The sequence below is a fragment of the Peromyscus leucopus genome, chromosome 1, assembly GCF_004664715.2.
Source record: "Peromyscus leucopus breed LL Stock chromosome 1, UCI_PerLeu_2.1, whole genome shotgun sequence".
Lineage (NCBI taxonomy): Eukaryota > Metazoa > Chordata > Mammalia > Rodentia > Cricetidae > Peromyscus > Peromyscus leucopus.
In genome coordinates, this window is record NC_051063.1 from 164,253,379 (window position 1) to 164,276,295 (window position 22,917).

Consider the following 22,917-nt stretch of genomic DNA (forward strand, 5'->3'; position numbering starts at 1 on the left):
CTGGGATTAAAGGTGTGCGCCACCACCGCCCAGCTTGAACTTCTTAATTAGCCAAGGATAACTTTGAATTCTTGATCTTCCTGCCTCTCTACCTCTCAAGTGCTAGGCAAGTGCTGCCACAATTGGTTTATGGAGTGCTGGGGGTTGAACCCAGGGCTTTGTCCTTGCTAGACAGGCACCCTACCAACTGAGCCTCGTCCCCAGCTCAGCTGTGGGACCTTAAAACCCAAGACAACTCAACACTCCATCCATCAATGTCAGTCTGTTAGAATTTTTATTATTTTTGTACACAGTGAAAATATGAAGTGAAGCTGGTCATGGCACTTGGGAGGCAAAGGCAGGTGGATCTCTGTGAGTTCAAGGCCAGCCTGATGTACAGAGCAAGTTCCAGGACAGCCAAGGCTACACAAAGAAACTCTGTCTTGAAACAAACAAACAAACAAGCAACCCCATCCCCCAAAAAAAGAAAGGAGAAAAGAATTAGCTAATAATAATATTGAAAATCTGAACTTCAAAGATTTTATTTTGATTTAAGTGTGTGTCTGTGGATGGGGTATATGCATGTGAGTGTAGTGCCTGGGAAGACTAAAAGAGGGTGTTGGATCCCCTGGAACTGGACTTACAGGGGCTTGTGAGCCATCTGACGTTAATTTTATTTGTTTATTTTATGTGCGTAGGTGTTTTGCCTGCATGTATGTATGTGCACCATGTGAGTGCAGTGCCTGAGGAGGTCAGAAGAGGGCAGCAGATCTTCCAGAACTGCAGTTACAGACAGTTGTGAGCCACTTGTAGGTCTTGGGAACAGAACCCAGGTCCTCTGGAAGAGCAGCCAGTGCTCTTAACCACTGACCCATCTCTCCAGCCTCCTCCTTCTTTCTTTTTAGATGAAGTTTCCCTGTGTGGCCCAGTGTAGCCGGAAACTATCGATCCTCTTTTCTCAGCCTGCCCACTCCTGGGATTACAGGTCAGAACACTGCCCCTGTGTAAAAGCTAATGATTCTAATGATAACTGTAGTGAACTGAACACTCTAGTCTCTGATGAGGGCAAGCCTTTTCTCGTAGTGTTCAGCTCCATTTATGAACTTATTTAATTAAAAGCTCTTAATTATCTTAAGCTGACAGTATGGTTTTTATAAGGCATTCATTTTCCAGTGTTTTAATTGTGCAGTGAGTATTTCTAGGTCATAAAGTAGATGTTGTAAATTTCAAGGCCTGATAATAAAATGCTCTGGATGACTCTCTCCTCTGATTTCCTGTCTTTCTTTTCTTCCTTACCAAGTCTCATTGTGTAGACCAGGCTGGCCTAGAACTCATAGATATCTACTTGCCTTTGCCTACGGAGTGCTGTGATCAAAGATATGTAACACCAGATATGGCAACCCACCTAGTTTTTGGAGACAGTCTGGAGTTGGAAGATTTGGCCAGGTCACCTAGCCAGCAACCCCCAGGCAGCCATCTGTCCCCAAATCCCCAGGTTTGGGATTACAGGCATGCTCTGCGATGCCTGGCTTCTTATGTGGGTGCTGAGGATCAAACTGGTTCTCATGGCCGTGTGGCAAGCCCTTGACCAGCTGATCACCTTCCCTAGCCCTCAGTGACAGCCCCAAGAGTATGAGACGAGTTGGCCACCACTAGTTCCAGCCAGAGCCACCCCTCCTGGAGTGATTAACAGTGCCAAATGGGTGACTCACTCAAAGCTGTTTGTTTGGTTTGAGATCATAATATAATTATACCATATTTCTTCCTTCCCTTTCCTCCCTCCACCCCTCCCATATACCTCTTCCTGATCTCTTTCAAATGCATGCCTCTTTTCTCTAATTTTTATTTCATATATATACATATATATAAATATATACATATATTTTTAATATAACCTTTCAGTCTAATGTTACATATATTTTTTTTTCAGGGCTGAGTATTCAGCCCTGGAAAACCAATTCATGTACTCTTCCTTGAGGAAGATCTCTCTCCAACTCTCAGCTTTCCTCAGTTGCCTGCAGTTTTGTATGTAGGGCTGAGGCCGTATGGGCCTCATCTACTTTGGCATGTCTATTGATAACGTCTTTGTTCAGCTCATATTCAGGTGGTCATTTTGATGAGACTTTATGGTGTAGCTTCAGACATTACTGGGAGACAGGATATCACAGGATCACACTGATCCTCTGGCTCCTACAACCTTTCTATCTCCTCTTCCAGAATATTCCCTGAGCCTTAGGTGCTGGAGTGTTGTGTAATGTATCCATTGGGACTGGGCTCCACAAGTGTGCATTTGGACTGGCTGTGGTTTTCTGCAGTGGCCTCCATCTGTTGCAAAGAGAAGTTTCCTTGATGAGGGATGAGGACTACACTTCTCTGTGGGAATAAGGACAAATGTTTACGGATTATTGTTATTATGTTGGCTTAGTAAATTAGTGGTTGTAGATTCCCCTCCAATAACCACAACATCATTAGCACTGAGTAGTTAGCTCGGTTTCTAGTACTGGGCACAGTGTCCCTCTTGTTGGGCAGGTCCTAAGTTCAATTGGAGAAACTGTTGGTTACAACCCAGGTATGTGTGCTGCTGCCACGCCCTTCTGATTACAGTGCCACGCTGGTTGTTGAAGGGGTTCATAGGTGTGATAGCTGGATAGGACTGTCACCCAAAGTTTTAAAACAAAGGAGAAGGGAAAAAATGAGGTGAGGGATGCCATGCTTTTAGCCATATTTAGTTACTTTGTGGGCCTAAGGGAGGAGCTAGTGTTTTTAGTACTTTTTTATTGAACATGCCAGGTGTGGTAGCACATGCCTGAGAAGCCAGTCTTCTAGAGCAGAAGCAGGAGGGTCACAAATTGGGATTATGTGAGGAGATCTCACACACACACACACACACACACACACACACACACACACACACACCCCTATAAAAGAAAGAAGGAGGGGAGAAGGGGAGAGAGAGAAAGAACAGTTATGTGGGAGTGAGCTGTTCGGTGATATGACCACTCTTTCCCTGTGGGCTCCCCGCTGTCCTCGGTGGAGACCCCGCTGTCCTCGGTGGAGACCCCGCTGTCCTCGGTGGAGACCCCGCTGTCCTCGGTGGAGACCCCGCTGTCCTCGGTGGTGGAGACCTCACTGTCCTCGGTGGAGACCCCGCTGTCCTCGGTGGAGACCCCACTGTCCTCGGTGGAGACCTCACTGTCCTCGGTGGAGACCCCGCTGTCCTCGGTGGAGACCCCACTGTCCTCGGTGGAGACCCCACTGTCCTCGGTGGAGACCCCGCTGTCCTCGGTGGAGACCTCACAAGAGCCAACACCGTTATTTTGGACTTTAAGTCTTAACTGTGTTGCTATAGCACTAAAACATCACAGACCGCTTCAGTGCTATTTCCTGGTAAGAGTGGAGAAGGGGGAAGGAAATGAACTAAGTACCAGATGAATGGTGACTACTTAGACCCGGGAAACTGAACCCTCGGCAGAAAGAAATGCTCACTGAATGAAGAACTTCCAAACTGGGAGGAATCCATGGCCCCAGGCACCTCTGAAAACAGGCCTGAAGCAGGAGGCTGAGGGAAGAAGGAAATCCTCAGGGTGGTGGTAAGGGGGGTTTCTGGACAGCAGCATCCTCAGGGCTCCAACCTCCTGGCCACCTGTAGGGAATGGCAGGCAGACCGAGGGCCCAGCCGGCCTGAGAGCTCCAGGCCAGCTCTCAAGGTGAAGGTGAAGCTGACACACTCTTGACTTGTTTCAACACACTGAGCAACCAAGGGCTTCCGTCGGATGTGCAGAGAAACCCACGGCACCCAAGAATAAGCCAACGGCTCTGATGGCCAGGAAGCGTAGTGAGTTATGCAAGGAGACCTCCCCACAGACACACCGCAGGCCTGGTGGAGAAGGATGCTGCCATGTCTGGGTGACACCAACACTGAACCCTGAGTCAAGCAGAACTACTTTGTGTGTCTGTTGTAGACGGTCACGGGGGGACAGTCGGAGCCCAGGAGAGACAGAATGGGCAGTTACATCACCCAACAGTAAACCGTGGAGACAGTGAGGGCCTGGAGCACCGGCTCAGTGGTTGAGAGAGTTTGCCCCTCTTGGAGAGGACCTGGGTTGGGTTCCCAGCGCCCACATCAAGTGGTCACACCACCTGCAACTCCAGTTCCAAGGGACCCCATGCCCTCCCTAGTCCCTTCGGGCAGTGGAAAAGAGAAAGAGTTCTTTAGGGGCTGGGACCCACTTGCCTCTGCCTCCCAAGTGCTGGCCTTATAGGCACACAATCCATGTTCGGTTAAATAAAAAAAAAAATTAAATATAGTTTTAAAAATTAGGGCAGCCTGGTCTACATAGAGAGCTCCAGGATGGCCAAGTTGCATAGTGAGACCCTGCCTCAAAAAACAAACACAAGAAATTAGGACAGGCAAAATGTCTCAGCAGGGAGAGGAGAGGCACTTGCCACCAAACTTGAGGACCTGAGTTCAATTCTCCAGACCCATTTTGTGAAAAGAGAGAACTAATTCCCACGAGTTGTCTTTTGACTGAAACACTTGGGCTGTGGCACACACTCACACACACACCACCACCACCGCATGAAATACATAAATGATAAAAATATATCTTAGTTTTATTTTACGTTTAAATGTTTTTAATTAAAGCAGAATGACCACCTTTCCTCCTTCCCTTTATTGCACCCTCCCCCCAACTGTCCCATGACCCCCTACAACCCTCCCATGTCTCCCCACTCTCAGACTGATAGCTTCTCTGCCTTCGGTTATTATTGTTGCATATATATGTATACGTGTGCACACATCTGTAAGTACAACCTGCTGCGTCCATTTTTGTTGCTTGTGTGTATTTTTCCAGGTCTGACAACAGTAATGGGGCTCATCCCTCAGAGCGGCTCATTCTTCTTCTCCCAGCAGCTGCCTGTAGTTTTGGGTCTAGGGGTGGGTGGAACCCCATGCAGTTTCCCCCTCCATGTTAGCATGTCTATTACTATTGCCATTGTTCGAGTCTTGTTGATGCCGCCGTTTGTAGGAGAGTGTTTCCACGGCAGACTTGCCGCAGTTCTGGCTCTTACAATCCTTCTGCCCCTCTTCTGTGATACGTATATCTACACGTACCCTGGCAGCTAGGCATGGTAAAACATGCCTATAATCCAGCTAATAGGGAAGCTGGGGTGGAAAGAGCGACTGGGCTCATAAGTTCAACAGCCACACGACAATGCAGCTCTCTCAAAAGAAGAACACACTAGCCGGGTGTGGTGGTAAACACCCGTAATTCTAACACTCCAGAAGCTGAGGCAGAAAGATTGCTCAAAGTCCAAGGCCAGGACTGGAGAGATGGCTCAGAGGTTAAGAGCACTTGACTGCTCTTCCAGAGGTCCTGAGTTCAATTCCCAGCAACCACATGGTGGCTCACAACCATCTGTAATAGGATCAGATTTCTTCTTCTGGTGTACATGAATATAGAACATTCATATACATAAAATACATGAATAAATAAATCTTTAAAAAAAAAGAGAAAGAATCCAAGATCAGCCTTTCTCAATAAGCATCCTCATTAGAGTGATGTCATCTTTAAACTCTGTGTGGCAATCCTTGACACACTGCTGTGATGCCTTAGGAAGACAGGGCGACCTGGAAATCCAACTGCTTCCTTAGGACCATCCTGTGGAATATACCTTTACACTGTGTGAATACATGTCTCTGTGATTGGTTTACTAAAGAAGCTGACTGACCAATACCTGGGCAGGAAGAGATTGGGCGGGAGAGTCAGGCTAGGAGGACACTGGGAGAAAGAAGGGCAGAATCTGGTGTATAGAGCAGATGAAGAGAGAAGCAAGATGGACATGCTACACTGAGAAAAAGTACCAAGCCACGTGGCAAAGCATAGATAAAAATATGGGCTAATTGAAATTGTAAGAGTTAGCTAGTAACAAGCCTGAGCTATTGGCGATCATTTATAATTAATATTAAGAGTTCGTGCCTTCTTCTCCACGCACGTGTCTCTCCCACAGGCCTGTGCACTCTGTCCCTTTAACTCTAATAAACTCTTATAAGCGGATTCTGTCGTGTTTCATGACGTTTTCTTGCAGGGTAAGAACACAACGCAGCTAAATAACTAACATTTTGGTGCTGAAACCGAGTGGGCACTCCCGGGCGCTTTGCGCCTGGAAACCCGCAAACCGGGGAATCTGCTCCGTATGCGACAGACCACTCTCCATTCGCCTGAACCGCATCCAAATTGCATCCAACACCGCTTTCTTGGATTGGTGAGTCCCCCCATTTTCGGCCAGCGTAAACAGTCTCCTGAACCTGTGAGAACGACCGTTGATTGTCTGGCACCTCACACGTGTTCTTGAGACCGGGGGAACCCCGACCACGGTCTTCATTGGCTATGGTCGGCCCCTATCGCAGGCCTAACTTTTCTAGCCATCTCCCACGTCTGCAGCCTGAGATATTTTTTGCATTGGGGCCACCGTCCGGCTGTCCGGATTCTCAGAAATTCCACTCCCTCACTGTGGAGGAGGCCACTGCCTTCCGCTGACGAGCGGTGAAGCAGGTCGTGCCTGGAATCCGCCCTTGACCCTGGGGACGCCTGAGGTCTTGGCTCCGGATCATGTTTCTTTTTTATTTTTTTTTTATTATTTTTCTGCCTCTGCTGCAGACATGGGAAACAAGGCTTCCAACCCTGTTAGTCCTTCCTCTCCATTAGGCTGCCTTGTTGAAGCTTTAAAACCTCTCAGTTTAATGCCTTACATAAATACTTCTAAGCTAACTCGTTTATGTTCAAAGAAGTGGCCAAAGTATGCTTTAGACAATAACAAAAAGGGCCACCAAGCGGCTCCTTGGATCCCGATATTTCATGGGAGCTATTGAATCACTGTCGGTGTTCAGGCAAATGGAAAGAGTTGCTTTCTTCTTTCTCAACGCTAAACTGTCTCTTCTCGTTTCCTTCTCTCCTGCTCATATGCTCCTAGCTATACATAAACCAAAGAATTCTCTGACTCCGGAATCTCTGACTCTAGATCTTGCTAAGGAACCAATAATTAAAATTCATGTTCCATCCACTCTCTCAGATAAAAAGTAAGCTGGGTTCTTATACGTCTAATTCTGCTTCCTTTATTAAACAGTTTCAATATATAACTCAATCTTATAGTCTCACCTTTCATGACTTCCTGAGGAGCGCAGGTGGGTATGGGAGCAGGCTAGGATTCACGCAGACGAAATTCATCAAACTAACCTTTCACACCCCCCAGGAGCCACACTGGGACTACAACACCCAGAGTGGCTGTCTAGCCAGAGATAGGTTTATTACCTGTCTCCTGACAGGCCTCCATAAGGCTGCCCAAAACCAGTAAATAGTTCAGGATAAGGATGAAAATCCGTCTCTTGTTCCCCAGACCTTCCCGACTAAAACTTAAGTATCTGGAGAGCAAGGCTCCTGACCCCACAGGCAAGAGAGTCATCTGTGGCATTTAAGGTGTGCCAGGGAAAAGATAAAAGCCCGAAAACAAAATTGCCAAGTGCTGGCACTCGCTGACTTCCAAAAGCTGTTGGGTCCCTGTTTTAAGTGAGGAAAAGGCCATGGGCTACCGAATGCCCTGCCAGGCCATCAACAGCCTTGTTAAAAGTGCCGCCTAGAAAGACAGAGTCAGCTGACTGCCCCCAGGCACCAAGACGCATGGGTACATCAAGCTAAGACCTCCAGCAGACCTAGGCTTGGCTACAGACATGACAGGGAACCCAGAACGCAGCAGGGAAGCGATCTGTTTCTTTCCTTCTGGACACCAGAGCCATTGACTCAGCCCTGGGAGTTTTGGGATGCCACCTCCTTTATTGTCGGGGTTGGGGGACAGCCTTATCTACCTCAGCAGACACCGCCATTTAATTGTATTTTCAGAGGCATCCCTCTCACACATACATTCTTAGTGGTGCTAAGTTGCCCTGTACCTTTAATGGGGAAGGATCTCCTAGCTAAGGTAGGAGCGTCCATTTCTTTTCACTCCACACATTTGCTTCCTCCCAGACACGCCAGCAGCTCTCTTACTTCTTCTCCTAGCCACTAACTCTACAGACTTCAAATATGCTTTTCATATCCTCCTGTCCCACGCTGCTATTTGGAGGGAGCGTGGACTTCTCATAGCAAAAGGAGGATCCGTGTCTAACTCAGGCCATATAATGGCCATGCTGGAGGCTTCCCACCTCCCCAGGGCTACAGCTCGATTTTACCCATATGCCCACCATCAGGAAAAGTTAAATATCTCCTCAGACCAGTTCTAACACCAGGTCTTTTTTCCAAGCCTCCGACTGTTCCAGATAGACTGTTAACTCCTCTTTTATGTCACCTAAGGTCTATTCTATGGAGCTATGCGGACTGTTCACTGCCTCAGCCATGTGACAATCCTTGCCCATCTCCAATACACACTGGAGATCAGGTTCTTCTCTCTCCTCCAGGTCAGCGCCCTTCACCTCTTTCCCCTAAGTGGCAGGGACCCTTCAAGGTAATTCTTGTAACCCCCACAGCTGCTAAACTCAAGGGCTTTCCTCACTGGGTCCACCTGTCTCACCTAAAACCTTTTATCTCACCTCCATCCCAGAAAAATCTCTCTTCATATACAGTGAAACAAACAGGGCCTCTCACTCTTAAGCTCCAGAGGACATCAGGATCCACTGCTTTGTCGCCAATTCCAGAGGAATAAGGTACCACTCCTTCCTTTTCCAACCAGGGCCACACAGAGCCGGAGGCAAAAGGACCATCAAAAATATCCAGGCGGTAAGGAATAATGTAATACAACAATTTATCATTGTTCAATACTCAGCAACTGATCACTTGTGTTTCCTAAATGGAAACAGGTGCCTTAAATAAACTACCTCTAATGAGGCTTGTCTCAGATAGAAATTAAGCAGAGTACTAAGACCAGATCTACCTCAGGTAAATGTCACATGCCTCTATCTGGGCAGGCCAGATCTACCTCAGACAAATGCCAACTCTAAAATGAAACAATAATGATTCTTTCTCTCTAAGCTCTCTCTATGTCAACAGTATCTTGTTAAACGGGAGGTCCCCAGCCACAGCATGGATGGACAGCCGCAGAACCAGGAGACGGCAGAACATCATTCCAGGATGTCCACCATCATTCCCAGACTTCACAAGATACCCCTCACCCTCCCCCAAGAGCCAACCAACGCCCACTATTCAGCTGGAAGCAGTCTTTGAGAGAAATGTCGCCCCCGTACCCAGCCAACTACAATTTTTTCTTTTTTTAAAAAATAAAAGAGTCAGGAATGAAGGGTTCACAACACGGTCGCATTTACCAAGCGGACACTTCCGCCTAGCCAATTCCAGTCAGGCCGGACACCTCCGCCTAGCAAGTTCCAGCCAAGGCATCTCGGTGACCAGAATCCATGACGCTACATGGCTACGTAAGCGCGCAACGTGACCATGTGATCTACGCACATGCGTGGAGCAGTGACGTGACCTGGCCATGCCCCCAGCCGGTTTTAAAGTGGAGCGCCATGCTTCCCAGTCCTTCTTCTCCACGCACGTGTCTCTCCCACAGGCCTGCGCACTCTGTCCCTTTAACTCTAATAAACTCTTATAAGCGCGCGTGCGCGCGCGGGGGCGGGGGGGGGGGGGGGGTGGGGGGGCAAGAGTTCGTGTCAGTTATTTGGAAACTTGTGGGTGGGAAAGAAAAGTCCACCTACCAGGCACTCGGGAGGCAGAGGCAGGCAGATCTCTCTGAGTTCGAGGTCAGCCTGGTCTACAGAGTGAGTTCCAGGACAGCCAGGACTGTTACATAGAAAAACCCTGTCTGAGAGAGAGAAAGAGAGATGGAGAGGGGGGGGAGATCATCCAACTTTTAGATGATTACCCAAAATGCTTCATTGTAGAAGCAGACAATGTGGCCTCCAAGCAGATCCATGCGTCCCTGCGCAGGAACACTGTGCTGCTGAGTAAGGATGGGGAAGGCCATCAGGGACACCTGGAGAACAACCCAGCTCCGGAGAAACTGCTGCCTCTTTCTGGGGAATGTGGACTTCGTGTTCACCAAGGAGGACTTCTCCGAGATTAGGGACATGCTGCTGCCGGCCATGCTGGTGCCGGCCATGCTGGTGCCCGTGCTGGTGCCCGTGCTGCTGCCGGTGCTGCCGGCCGTGCTGCTGCCCGTGCTGCTGCCCGTGCTGCTGCCGGCCATGCTGGTGCCCGTGCTGCTGCCGGCCATGCTGGTGCCCGTGCTGCTGCCGGCCATGCTGGTGCCCGTGCTGCTGCCGGCCATGCTGGTGCCCGCGCTGCTGCCCGTGCTGGTGCCATCGCCCCGTGTGTGGTCGTTGTGCCAGCCCAACACTGTGTGAGGCCGGAGAAGCCCTCTCTCTTCCAGGCTTTAGGCATCATCGCTAAGCTCTCTTAGAGTACCATTGAAATTCTAAGTAACGTACAGTTGATAAAATCGGAGACAAAGTAGGAACAGTGAAGCCACCCACACTGCTGAGCATCTCCTCCATATCCAGCAGGTGACTGTCAATGGCAGCACCCACAACCCAGAAGTGCTTGACACCACAGAGCAGACTCTGCACTCCTGCTTCCTAGAGGGTGTGGGAAAGGTTGCCAGTGTTTGTCTGCGGACTGGTTACATGACTCTTCCCTGGGTGCCACAGATGAACAAGCAGATCTCGGCTTTGTCTGTGGAGACTGAGCACACCTTCCCACTTGCTGAGAAGGTCAAGCCTTCTTGGCTGATCCATCTGCCTTGGTGGCGGCTGCCTGGGGGGCCGATCTCACTACTATTGCTTCCCCTGCTGCTGCAGCCCCAGTCAGGGCTGAAGCCAAGGAAGAGGAATCAGATGAGGGTATGGGATTTGGTCTCTTTGACTAATCCCTTCAAAGCAACCAATTCAGCCAGCTTAATTGAGAAACGTGGAAAGTCTTACATATCTTAAGAAAAAAAGAAGAAAAAAATGCCAGCCAGAACTACACAGCAAGACCTTTGTCTCACAAACAAGATTTTGCAGGCAATGCTATGTATCTATAACCCCAGCACTTGGGTGGTAGAGGCAGGAGGATTAAGAGTTCAAGGCCACCCTGGGCTACATAACAAGTTTGAGGACAGCCAGGGCTACATGAGACTCTGTCTCAAAAGACACACTAATGAGCCAACCAGAGAGAACAATATTTATAGAAGTCTCACACAGAATATTCATGATCATACTGTAATTATAAGGGAAGAGAGATGGAGTAGTTATAAATTCCAATCCCATTTCTTAAAAAAAAAAAATACTTAGTTTTAGTTTAGTGTATGTGCACATGTGCAAACTCCTTTAAACAGGCTTGTGGGGGCCATAGACCTCGAGTGTACTTAATCAGGAACCATGGTTTTGAGATGGTTCACAGGTTGACATAGGTTGGCTGGTCACCAAGCTCCATGCCTCCTCCTGTCTGTCTCCCCAGAGTTGCTGGGATTACAAGTACATGCCATCACATACCTAGCTTTTTGGTTTTTTGTTTTTTAAGACAGGATTTCTCTGTGTAGCCCTAGCTGTCCTGATATTCCCTCTACAGACCAGGCTGGCTTCAGACTCAGAGATCAGCCTTCCTCTGCCTCCCAAGTGCTAGGATTAAAGGCACATGCCATCATGCATCATGTCCAGCTTATGCCACCTTTTTTTTTCTCGAGACAGAGTTTCTCTGTGTTGTTTTGATGCCTGTCCTGGATCTCGATCTGTAGACCAGGCTGGCCTCAAACTCACAGAGATACTCCTGGCTCTGCCTCCCAAGTGCTGGGATTAAAGGCATGCACCACCACTGCCCAGCTATGCCTAGCATTTAAAACATTTATTTAGTTGTTATTTTAGACAGAATTGCACTGTGTAGCCCTGACTGGAATGGAATTTGCTGCCTCAAACTCATAAAAATTCACCTGCCTCTTCCTCCCAAGTGCTGGGTTTAAAGACATGTGCTACCACACCTAGAGCCTTTTGGATGGATGCTGGGTATTGAAACAGGTCCTATGCATAATTAACAATCTTTCTACTAACTAAGACATCTCATCCTCTTCTTGACATTTATATTACCTTAAAAGGGAGATTCAATTCAAACCAACTTCACTAGTTCACTCATAAGTAAGAGAATGGGATTACAGAGATGTAGTATGACTTCCCAAACCAGGCCAGAAAAGACGAAGTAGATCTCTCCTGGGAGGCTAATGGGGAACTTACTTGTGGACTCCCTTGCAGCTAGATTAACTTGACCAGATGTCACTACACTGACATTGTACCCCTCATGAACTCAGAAGGTGCAAGAGAGGCAATGCCTGTGGGCATGAACATGTACTTCTCCCTGGAAAAGTATGGATGGATATGGATGATGTTTTATTGGCTGCTTCTAATACAGATACCTTAGGAAGAGTGTTTAATGGAGTATAAAATTTTTTTATCCTGTTAGGGATTACGAATTGCTCCTGAAGAAAATACAGAGAGATTCTCTTAATTATTTAGTATTTAAATTAAGTAAACAGAGAATCCGGCTACAAAGGGTACAGATTAGAAGAGATCAATTGCACACTCTTAATGATTTTCAAAAATTATTGGGTGATATTAACTAGTTGCAGCCTACCATTGGACTGACTACTCAAGAATTGAATAATTTGTTTCAAATCTTGCAAAGTGACTCAGATTTAAACAGTCCAAGATAATTAACAGCTGAAGCAGAAAGGGAATTGATTCAAGTAGAGCAAAAATTGCAGGATGCCTGTGCGGATCAATTAGATCTCACAACTGGATGTCTTCTAGTAATCACACCTTTCGCTCATTCCCTTATGGACTTACTATGCAGAGGGAGGATTATATTTTTCAATGAATTTTCCTAGCTCACAAACGGAGTAAAAAGCTAAAAAGCTAATAACAGTTTCCAAATTAACTATAAAGGGAAGATAAGACATTGTCAATTGTCATGAATGGATCCAGCTGAGATTGTAGTACCTTATACTCATGTTGAAATTATGCGATTGTGGGGGCTGGAGAGATGGCTCAGCAGTTAAGAGCACTGGCTGCTCTTCCAGAGGACCTGGGTTCAATTCCCAGCACCCATGTGGCAGTTCATAACTGCCTGTAACTCTAGTTCCAGGGGCTCTGACACCTTCACACAGACATACATGCAGGCAAAACATGAATATTCATGAAATAAAAATGAATAAGATATTTTAAAAAGGAATTATGCAATTGTGGGTGATTAATGATGATTGGCAAAGAGCTTGTAACAATTTCTTAGGAAAAATTAATGATAACTAACTTAAATGGCTTCAGTTTATAAAAAGAACTGAATGGATTCTTCCTCACATAGTGAAAAGAGCATCTGTTTCTGAAGCTCTTACTTTTTTGGGGGGTCTTACATTTTATACTAATGCAAATAAATTAGGAATGGCTTATTATAAAGCAGGAAATATCAGTAAAGTAATTCAAAGTCCATATGATTCAGTCCAAAATCAGTTGTATGCCATTCTAATGGTTTTATTAGACTATAATGAATCTCTTAATAATTACTGAATCTCAATATGCAGAAACAGTTTTATTGCATATAGGATAATTGCATATTTCTGATAATTCAAAGTTGAATTTTCTGTTCATGCAATGGCAACAAGCAATTCAGGACAGAAATTATCACTATGTATAACTCATATTCAGTCTCCTACTGGATTGCCTGGGCCATTAGCAAAAGGAAATAAAGAAATTGATCAATTACTGATAGGAAATGTGTTCATTAAAAGCATCATGCCAAATGGATGGAACTAGAAAAAATCATCCTGAGTGAGGTAACCCAAACCCAGAAAGACAGTTATGGTATGTACTCACTCATAGGTGGATTCTAGATATAAAATAAAGAACAATCAGACCACAACCCATAGAACCATAGAGGCTATATATATAGCATGGAGGTTCCTAGGACGACTGTGGCTTATAATAAATTTCAGTTTTACTCAATTATTGAAAAAAAATAGCCAAATGAATAGAAACACATGAACTATGAACCAAAGGCTGAGGGGCCCCCAGCTGGATCAGGCCCTCTGAATAGGTGAGACAGTTGATTGGCTTGATCAGTTTGGGAGGCAACTAGGCAGTGGAACCAAGTCCTGTGCTCATTGCATGAGTTGGCTGTTTGAAACCTGGAGCTTATGCAGGGACGCTTGGCTCAGTCTGGGAGGAAGGGACTGGACCTCCCTGGACTGAGTCTACCAGGTTGATCGCAGTCCTCGGGGGAGAACTTGTCCTGGAGGAGGTGGGAATGGAGGGTAGGCTGGGGGTAAGGGGAGGGGGTGGGAGGGGGGAGAATAGGGGAACCCATGGCAGATATGTAGAACTGAATGGTATTGTAAAATAAAATATATATATATAAGCATCATGCCAATAGTAAGAGCTTAAAGAAAAAAAATCCATTACCTGACAACAAGCTAAAGAAATTACAAAAGGCCAGGCAGTTGTGGTGCACGCCTTTAATCCCAGCACTTGAGAGGCAGAGCCAGGTGGATCTCTGTGAGTTCGAGGCTAGCCTGGTCTACAGAGTGAGATCCAGGACAGGCACCAAAACTACACAGAGAAACCCTATCTCAAAAAGCCAAAAACAAAACAAAACAAAAAAACAAAGAAAGAAAGAAAGAAAGAAAGAAAGAAAGAAAGAAAGAAAGAAAGAAAGAAGGAAAGAAAGGAAGGAAGAAAGGAAGAAAGGAAGAAAGAAATTACAAAAGAACTGTCCTACTTGTTGACTGTATAATCAAATTTCTTTACCTGACCAAAGGCACATATACATAAAAAATGAAATTTGGCAAGTGGATATTGTGTGATATTTTGATTGTGTTCTGATAAATAAAGCTTGCTTGGAGTCAGAGTTGGAACTACCCACTAGATGTCCATAGATGTTTGGAGGACTTTAGACAGAGAGGAGACTGGAAGTAGTAAGGCAGCTCTTTTTTTCAGTCCAAAAAAAAAAAAAAAAAAAAAAAAAAAAAAAAAAAAAAAAAGGATCTCAGCCCTTTGGGACAGAGAAATGGTAGAGGTAGGAAGCAAATGGCAGCTGCTCCTGCTTCTCTGATCTTTCAGGTTCTTACCCCAACTTTTGACTCCCAATTTTTTATTGTTAAAGATTCATTAGATTAATGCTTCAAGTGTATGTATTTCATTGAACAGAATTTGAAAGATTAAAATGTATTCATCATACCATTGATACATACTTTGGATTTCAATGGGCATCTGCTTAAGTTCTGAAAAGGTTGATTCTATAATTACACATTTCTTAATGAAGATAATGGCATACCGACACAAATTAAACTTATAATGTCCCTGATTATGTTTCTAATAAAATGAAACAAATTTTTGCATGTTATAACATAAAACACACTCCAGGGATACCATATAATCTCCCAGGACAAGCAATTGTTGAAACTGTACTCTAAAAGAGATGCTTTTTAAGCAGAAGGGGGATATGAGGACTCCCAGGGGTAGATTACTAACTTTAATTTTTTAAATGCTAATGAAACAAGAACAACAGCTGCTGCAAGGCATTGGACTGTGGGGGGAAACTGCTGGCTCCAGTCAGCCTGTGTATTACTAGGGTTTTTTAACATCAGAATGGAAACCAGATGGGGCCGAGCATATGCTTCTGCTTCTGAAGGAAACAAAAGGCTGTGGATACCATCAAAACTGATAAAACTTTGACATGAGCAAGAAGAGTCTCTTGGATGCTTTGGCTGTTGATATGAGTGACATGACTTTGAGAAAGAAGAGATGATCTTCCCACCTGGGGACAGCTAAGAATCTGTGTGACAAAAGGGATAGTTCAACTGGCTGGAGGACACTTAAATGCTGCGACCTTGTTCCTTGCTGTGCTGTGATAACTATACAGGTGACAGGGATTAGTCACATATATTGTGCCTACATTCCTAATCCCCAATTAACATGGGAGCAAGCTGGGGACATATGGATATCACTGTGGTGATTAATGAATCTTCTTGGCTACCTGGTCCTTATGACAAGCAAGGACCTGCTAAGCCTATGTATGGAGAAGAGTAAGGAAATCATAAATTATACGATGGGAGTGCAAGGAATTCCTATTTGTGAGATGTGGGTTACCAACAAGGAATCTGACTGGGTACATTGGCAACAATTAAGAGTGAGAAACCTGGAGTGCTAATTACGATCTCCCAAGAGACATAATTGATTAGAGCTCTTACAGCTTCCCTCAAGGAAAATATTCTCACTCAGAGTTAAGATGGCACAGATATACTTTGAATGGAACTGCAGACATTAATTCTACTGTTAATGAACCTATTCAATGGCATTGAGTTGGAAAATCAGGTCCTCTCCTGCAATTTGACAATTCAGTTCAAACTAACTTGTAGAAATTAGCAAATGAGCCGGGCGGTGGTGGCACACACCTTTAATCCCAGCACTTGGGAGGCAGAGGCAGGTGGATCTCTGTGAGTTCGAGGCCAGCCTGGGCTACCAAGTGAGCTCCAGAAAAAGGCGCAAAGCTACACAGAGAAACCCTGTCTCGAAAAACAAAAAAAACAAAAAAAAAAGAAATTAGCAAATGCTTTCCAGCCTCTTAAAGCTGGGAAGGAAAGTTAAACATTAAGTATGATAAGTATACTCTGTCTTTTAGACTAAATCTAAGCCAACCTTTTATGGCATGTGTACCATTACCTTATTTGGTACTGAAGGGGCCTGTACAATGGCATCCTAATAATTCTAGCATCACTTGTAAATGTTGTACCCTTCATACCTGTGTTAATTCTAGTATGACTTTAAACATAACTCTGAAATTTTATACATTTCTTAGAGCAAGGCCAGCAATCTGGATCCCAGTAAGGTTTCCAATGCTCTCTTGTGATGATGCTGGTACAGAAGCTCGCTGAAAGAATATTAAGAAGACCTGATCGAATGCTTGGACTGATTACTGCTGTAATTATGGAAATTGTTGCATTGACTGCTACAGCTGCAATAGCTGAGCTGGCATTTCATAAAGAAATTCAAACTGCTGAGTTTGTTCGAGACTGGCATAAACATTCTACAGAACTTTGGACTGAACAAGATAAAATAGACAGTGAGATAGTCAATGATTTGATACAAGCTGTTATATTATAGGAAGATCAGTTAGGAATACTGAGCGAACAGGTAAAATTAAAATGTGATTGGAATGTTACATCCTATTGTATTACACATTTAAGTTTCAATAATAGCAGGCATGTCTGGGAAAAGGTTAAGATGCATTTGATGGGTCACCCTAATTCTTCTCAAATGATTTATGATCTACAGAAAGAAATTAAGGAAACTCTTTCAAAAAGGTTACCTGATGTGACAGGAATGGATGTTATGGAATACTTTGCAGATACATTAGCCTTGTTCAACCCTGAATATCACTTTAATAGATTTCTTGTTCTAGCAGTGGTTTCCCTTGTTCTAGCAATAATAACTTCATTGGCTTTAAAATGTATTTTGACTTATTAGCATAAGATTTTGAAACAAAACAATAGAGAAAGGCTATGTTTACAGAAAGGCTACAGAATCATCAACCTGATTGATCATAGCTTAGACAGAAGTGGGAGATGGAGCAGGAGAGTCCACAGAGCATCGCCTCGGCTTGAATTCTGGGGTGTTAGCACCTGGGCTTGGAACTGCCTTTCGTGATTGCTACCTTTTGTTTGACATGTTTGATTCTCATCTGAATTCTTTCTGAAGGATTCCAGAGCCTTTGCAATACATAGTTATGAGAGGACTTGGAAAATGAAGAGGTCTCATGGCTGAGGATTGCTTGGGCAAATGATTCCTCCAAACAACTCAAAATAAGAAGTTTTGAAGCCGGGCGGTGGTGGCGCACGCCTTTAATCCCAGCACTCGGGAGGCAGAGGCAGGTGGATCTCTGTGAGTTCGAGGCCAGCCTGGGCTACCAAGTGAGTCCCAGGAAAGGCGCAAAGCTACACAGAGAAACCCTGTCTCGAAAAACCAAAAAAAAAAAAGAGGTTTTGATACAATATGATTTGCTAAGAGTCGGAAATTATGTAATAATAAAAAAAACTTTTGCCATGAAGCAACGGCCAGTCAGTTCAACAGAGCTGATTCACCCTGCTGCTAAGCCCAAATTCATCCTAGAGTGACCTTAATTCTTCCACAGACGAGAGTAGGGCAGTGTGGGGGATAAGACCTTTTGAGGGGACTTCCTGAGAATGGCTGCTGCCCACTCTTCCCTTATCTGCCTTCCAGGAACTTCTTTTAACACAGTGCCTGATTCTCCTCTGTCAACGTTCTTCTCAGCTATTGGTGGTGGTGTCTACCAATAATCCCAGCACTCAGAGGCAGAAGGATCTCTGAATTTGAGGCCAGCCTGGTTTACAGAGTGAGTTCCAGGAAAGTCAGGGCTACACAGAGAAACCCTGTCTCAAAGAGAGAGAGAGAGAGAGAGAGAGAGAGAGAGAGAGAGAGAGAGAGAGAGAGAGAATATGGATTCTTTTCCAAGTGAAGAATTGGACCTAAAGTGAAAGGATGATAATCTTGATAATCAGCGCTGGTGGTGGCGCTGGTTGCGGCGTGGAAAGGTCACCGTGGAAAGGTCACCGTCACGACAGCACCAAGTATCAGTATTCAGAGCTTTATTAGGAGGAAAAGGGGCGGGGGAGAGGGGACCAGGCCTGATGAGAGAGAAAGATGGCCAGGTGGGGGAAGAGAGGAGCAGAGCAGAAGAGCAGAGCAGGGATCCGAGAGCAGAGAGAGCGTGGGGTCTACATCCGGCTTTTAAGGCGCAGATTGCATGACCACGCCGTGTGTACATAGTCGCCAGAGCCCCCTGATGACCTAAGACTCAAGACCCCGGGCTGCGCATGTGCAGGAGTGAGGCAGGATCCTAACGTAAAGATTCATGGGCAGGGTTCCTATTTCTTCTCAGTTCCTATTTCCTCTCATTTTTGAGCTGGGGGTGACTGGGGACTGGAACACCTCTACCCATATCCCATCTCACCCATCTACAAATTGGGTGGGAGGATGAGAATTCAGGGAGGTGCTAGAGACTTAAAGGATCATAGTGCCTGGACTCTGAGCTGGGCAGAGCCCTCAGGAGAGAGGTGCTTAGAGACACTGGCCCAGTGGCCCAGTTAATGGTTGCACAGTTTGATCTCTGGGCAGATTGCTCCCACCAGCTCAATCCCTGTGTGTTAATGCTTCGGGGGCGGTGGCTCTCTGACCACACATCGGGACACCCAGAGGCCTCGGCGGGGCCATTGTTAAGTGTGCCTTCATCCTTTTGCCCCCATCACTGGGCACTTCAAATGTGCCAGACCCCGGGACCCAGCACTGGAGAAGCAGCCACACGCAGCCTCTAGCAGCTCCAGTTTCAGCGCTGAGCTCTTACGGCTGGGACCAAGGGCAGAGGTGGATCTGCTTTGTCAGCCCGGCTCCCGAGCCTGGGGTGAGAAGGTGGAGGCTGTAGCTTGCTGAGCTGGTCTGGATCCAGCTAGTCTCTAGGAAACCCAACAGAGTCCTGTGCAAGGGAGGAGCCAGATGTCCTGAAGGGGCAGGGCAAGCCTCCCCAGTCTTGATGTTAAAGACTATCCCTATTCTACAGGCCTGGGAGAGGGGAGGGCAAGCCGCACCCCAGTGAGTGTGGGGGCAGGGCAGGAGGAGACTTGCCCAGCTTTGCCAGCTTTGCCTCAGGGCCAGGATCTGTGCCAGGTGTGGGTGATGGTTGGAAGGTTTGGGCTGCGTCACCAAACCTGGCCTCTCCTGCCTTTACTTAAGCTCCCTGTCACCAGCTCCCTGTCACCAGCTCCCTGTCACCAGCTCCCTGTCACCAGCTCCCTGTCACATCGTTGCGGTCTGTCTGTGCTCTGTGGCCGAGCTGGGTGGTCTGGATCCCGGAAGGACTAGATGAGGAGGCTGGACTTGGCTATCCTGATGGCAGTCTCCCTGGCGGCTTCCCTGTCTTGTCAGCTTTTGTCTCTCTCCCAAGTGTCTCTTTTTCCTCTCTGAGATGCTCTTCTCTTCTTTCTCTGCTGTCTGTCCCTGGAGTTCCTACCTGGGGCTGATCCACCTCTCTGTTTGTCTCCCGGCTTCTCATGCCCTTCCCCACCCAAATCTTGCAGACCATCTCCCTTAAGACCTGGGTTCAAAGCTATCTGTATCATCAACAGAATGAGAATTAAGGTACTATCCCTAACCAGCCTGGCAGGTAACATTCCAGATCCCAGGGTACAGTGTCTCTGGGATCATCAGATCCCCATTTTTGTAACCAGACATCATGTCCCTGGGGCCACCTCCAGTCATTGGTGTCTCAGGTTCCCTGTTTCTAACTGGATTTTTATGTACTCACTAATGTTCCCTCTGACTTCAGCGTGGGTCCCCGAGACTCTCTGGGAATCTGAGGTTCTAAGGCAACCAGCAAGTCTCTGGTCAATCCTCAGAACTCCATGTCCAAGCCTCCAGGAATCTGGAACTCTGCTAGAGCTCTTAGTCACCCTTGTCATCCAGAGTTTCCTGAAACTTCAAGCTGTGTGGGAGTATGTGTACCCTGGAAAGGGTGAGCTCACTGGTATTGTCCCAGGTCATCTTGAGACTGGAGATCCTCTAGGATACCAGGGCCATCATACCAGGACAGCTGGGTCACAACAAACTCTGGAAATGAAAGGACCCTTGTATGATGTAACTTGTCCTGGGGAATCATGGACAAATTTCTATTCATTCCAGAAAGTGCACTGACAACAGACCAAAGAAACAAATCCACAAAAGTCCAACTTCGAAAATGGATGAGTTTATTGGGGTAACTTACAGGAGCAAGACGGGTGAGAGGTTACTTATTGTATCACAGATTACTCAAAGGTAGCTCTGTCACCAAAAAGCATGCCCCATCATAAATGGAACACTCAGAGAGTCTTCTCTCCCCAGCTATCCTTACCGCTTAGATTACCTTTGGGAGGGGCCTTGTGAGTCCTGTAAGTTTGAGGAACTCCCTGAGACTTGGAAGTTGTTAACTCCTGAGCCTTACCAGTTTTGAACTTCCTAGTTCTTAAGGAGCCTCCCTCAAAACTGGAATGTTTCAATTCCTAGGAAAATGGCTATGTAACATCCCACCCCTTCCTCTGGCTCTCATATTCTTTCTGCCAGCTCTCCTACATCTGGGCCTTGGGTGGAGTCATTTCGTTGGCTGGTTATTTTCCTTCATTTATAGGTAAGTCTTGAGCTATTGTGTCACAGGCTACTGGCCAGTTATGAATCTCTGCATCACCCCTCCTACTGCAAAAATGGAATTTTCTTCCATGGCGAATCAAGGCTGACTAACCCAGAGCCACAGGAATAAAGGTTCTGAGCAGCGAGGTGCTGAGTAGGAGAACCAGAGATGAAAAATAAAGAAAACAAGAAATAAGACAAAATCAGTAGCTGGACCTTGAGGTCTTGCATAAACTGATGACTTATTCCAAGCAAGTTTATTAAGAAGTACAGCAGCCCATACACTTTTTGCAAGGGGAGAATGACCAAGGTCAGCAGAGAGTTAAGTCAGATGATGTTGGTAAAGAGAGCACAGGATATCTCAAACACAGCTGTCAGGACTGATAACCATTGCCCAGAGAAAGAGTTGTGTCCCTAGAAGCCACAACCTTGACTCCTTCGAGGTCTTAGCTCCAACCCTAGATTGGCCTTGCCAAGTCCTCTCCTAGACAAGGATGCAGAACTGAGGTGTCCTTTGTCCTTCCATCAAGGCCTCTGAGAAAAGTTTGGGTTGGTTTGGTTTCCCATGACTGACAGCTACAGTGATCTGTGAGCATAAGCAGAACCGTCTAGAAGTAATTTGACAGACTGATCACATCTATTTAAACAAAACAACAGTGGTGAATTACACCTTGGAGCCGGGGACCGGCTCAGCCACAGGCTTTTGCTTTAGCTTACCGTATCAGATGTGAGTTCCTTCCTGTGGAGCGAGCCTCAAGGCCAACGGGAGAGCAGTTGGTTGCACTCAAGATGCTTTTGCTGCTGCTGCACTTTGAGGGTGACTCACCTTGTGTGTTGATACTGTCGCACCCGGCAGAGCAGGATTGCCAGTGACAGTTCTCTCTCAGCAGTCGGAACGGTATATCCTAACACTGTGAAAACCAGTCAGCAGCCAGGTGTGGTGGTGCACACCTTTAATCCCAGCACTTGAGAGGAGGAGGCAGGCAGAGCTCTGTGAGTTCAAGGCCAGCCTGGTCTACAGAGTGAGTTCCAGGACATCCGTTACACAGAGAAACCCTATCTTGAAAAACAAAAACAAAGAGAAAGCCAACTATCAGGGAGAGAGTTTCCAGTTCAGTCCCAGCTGGTTTCTCAGTGTCCTTCAGCCCCAGTGTGTGGCGTCTTCAGCAACAGGAATTTACCATCTAGTTCTGGCATGTAAATGACATCAGTGTCTACGAGCTTAATGGTTTGTGGGACTTCTGGGGCCTCTGGTGGTATGAATAAAAATGACTCCCGTGGACTCATATTTGACTGCTTAGTTACCAAGGAATGGCACTATTTGAAAGGATTAGAAGAAGGATTAAGAGGATGTGACCTCGTTGGAGGGAATGTGTCACTGGGAGTGGGCTTTGAGGTTTTAGAATGCAGCTCTCCAGCTCCTGCCCCACACCTTCCTGCACGCCTCCATGCCTCCCGCCCTGGTGATAATGGATTAAATCTTTGAAACTGTAAGCAAGCTTCCAGTCAAATGTTTTCTCTCATAATGGTTGCCTTGGTCACGGTGTCTCTTCCCAGCAACAGAACAGTGAGTAAGACGGCCTCCTTGGCCAACAACTCAGAGAGAGGTAGTTCATCCCTAGTACTGGAATTTTTAGCCAGCACCTTAGGGGCTCCTAGAAGTTCCTTCCCAATTCTGCAGGATGCCTTCACTTAAACCCCTTAACTGTGGTCTCACAGCCCTGTGGGACCCTTTTATAAACTCG

General features: G+C 46.2%; 1 pseudogene; it reads left to right on the forward strand.

Moving 5' to 3' along the window:
* The first annotated feature begins 5,585 nt into the window (after window positions 1–5,585).
* Window positions 5,586–10,848, forward strand: LOC114684676 (annotated as a pseudogene).
* The last annotated feature ends 12,069 nt before the right edge of the window (window positions 10,849–22,917 follow it).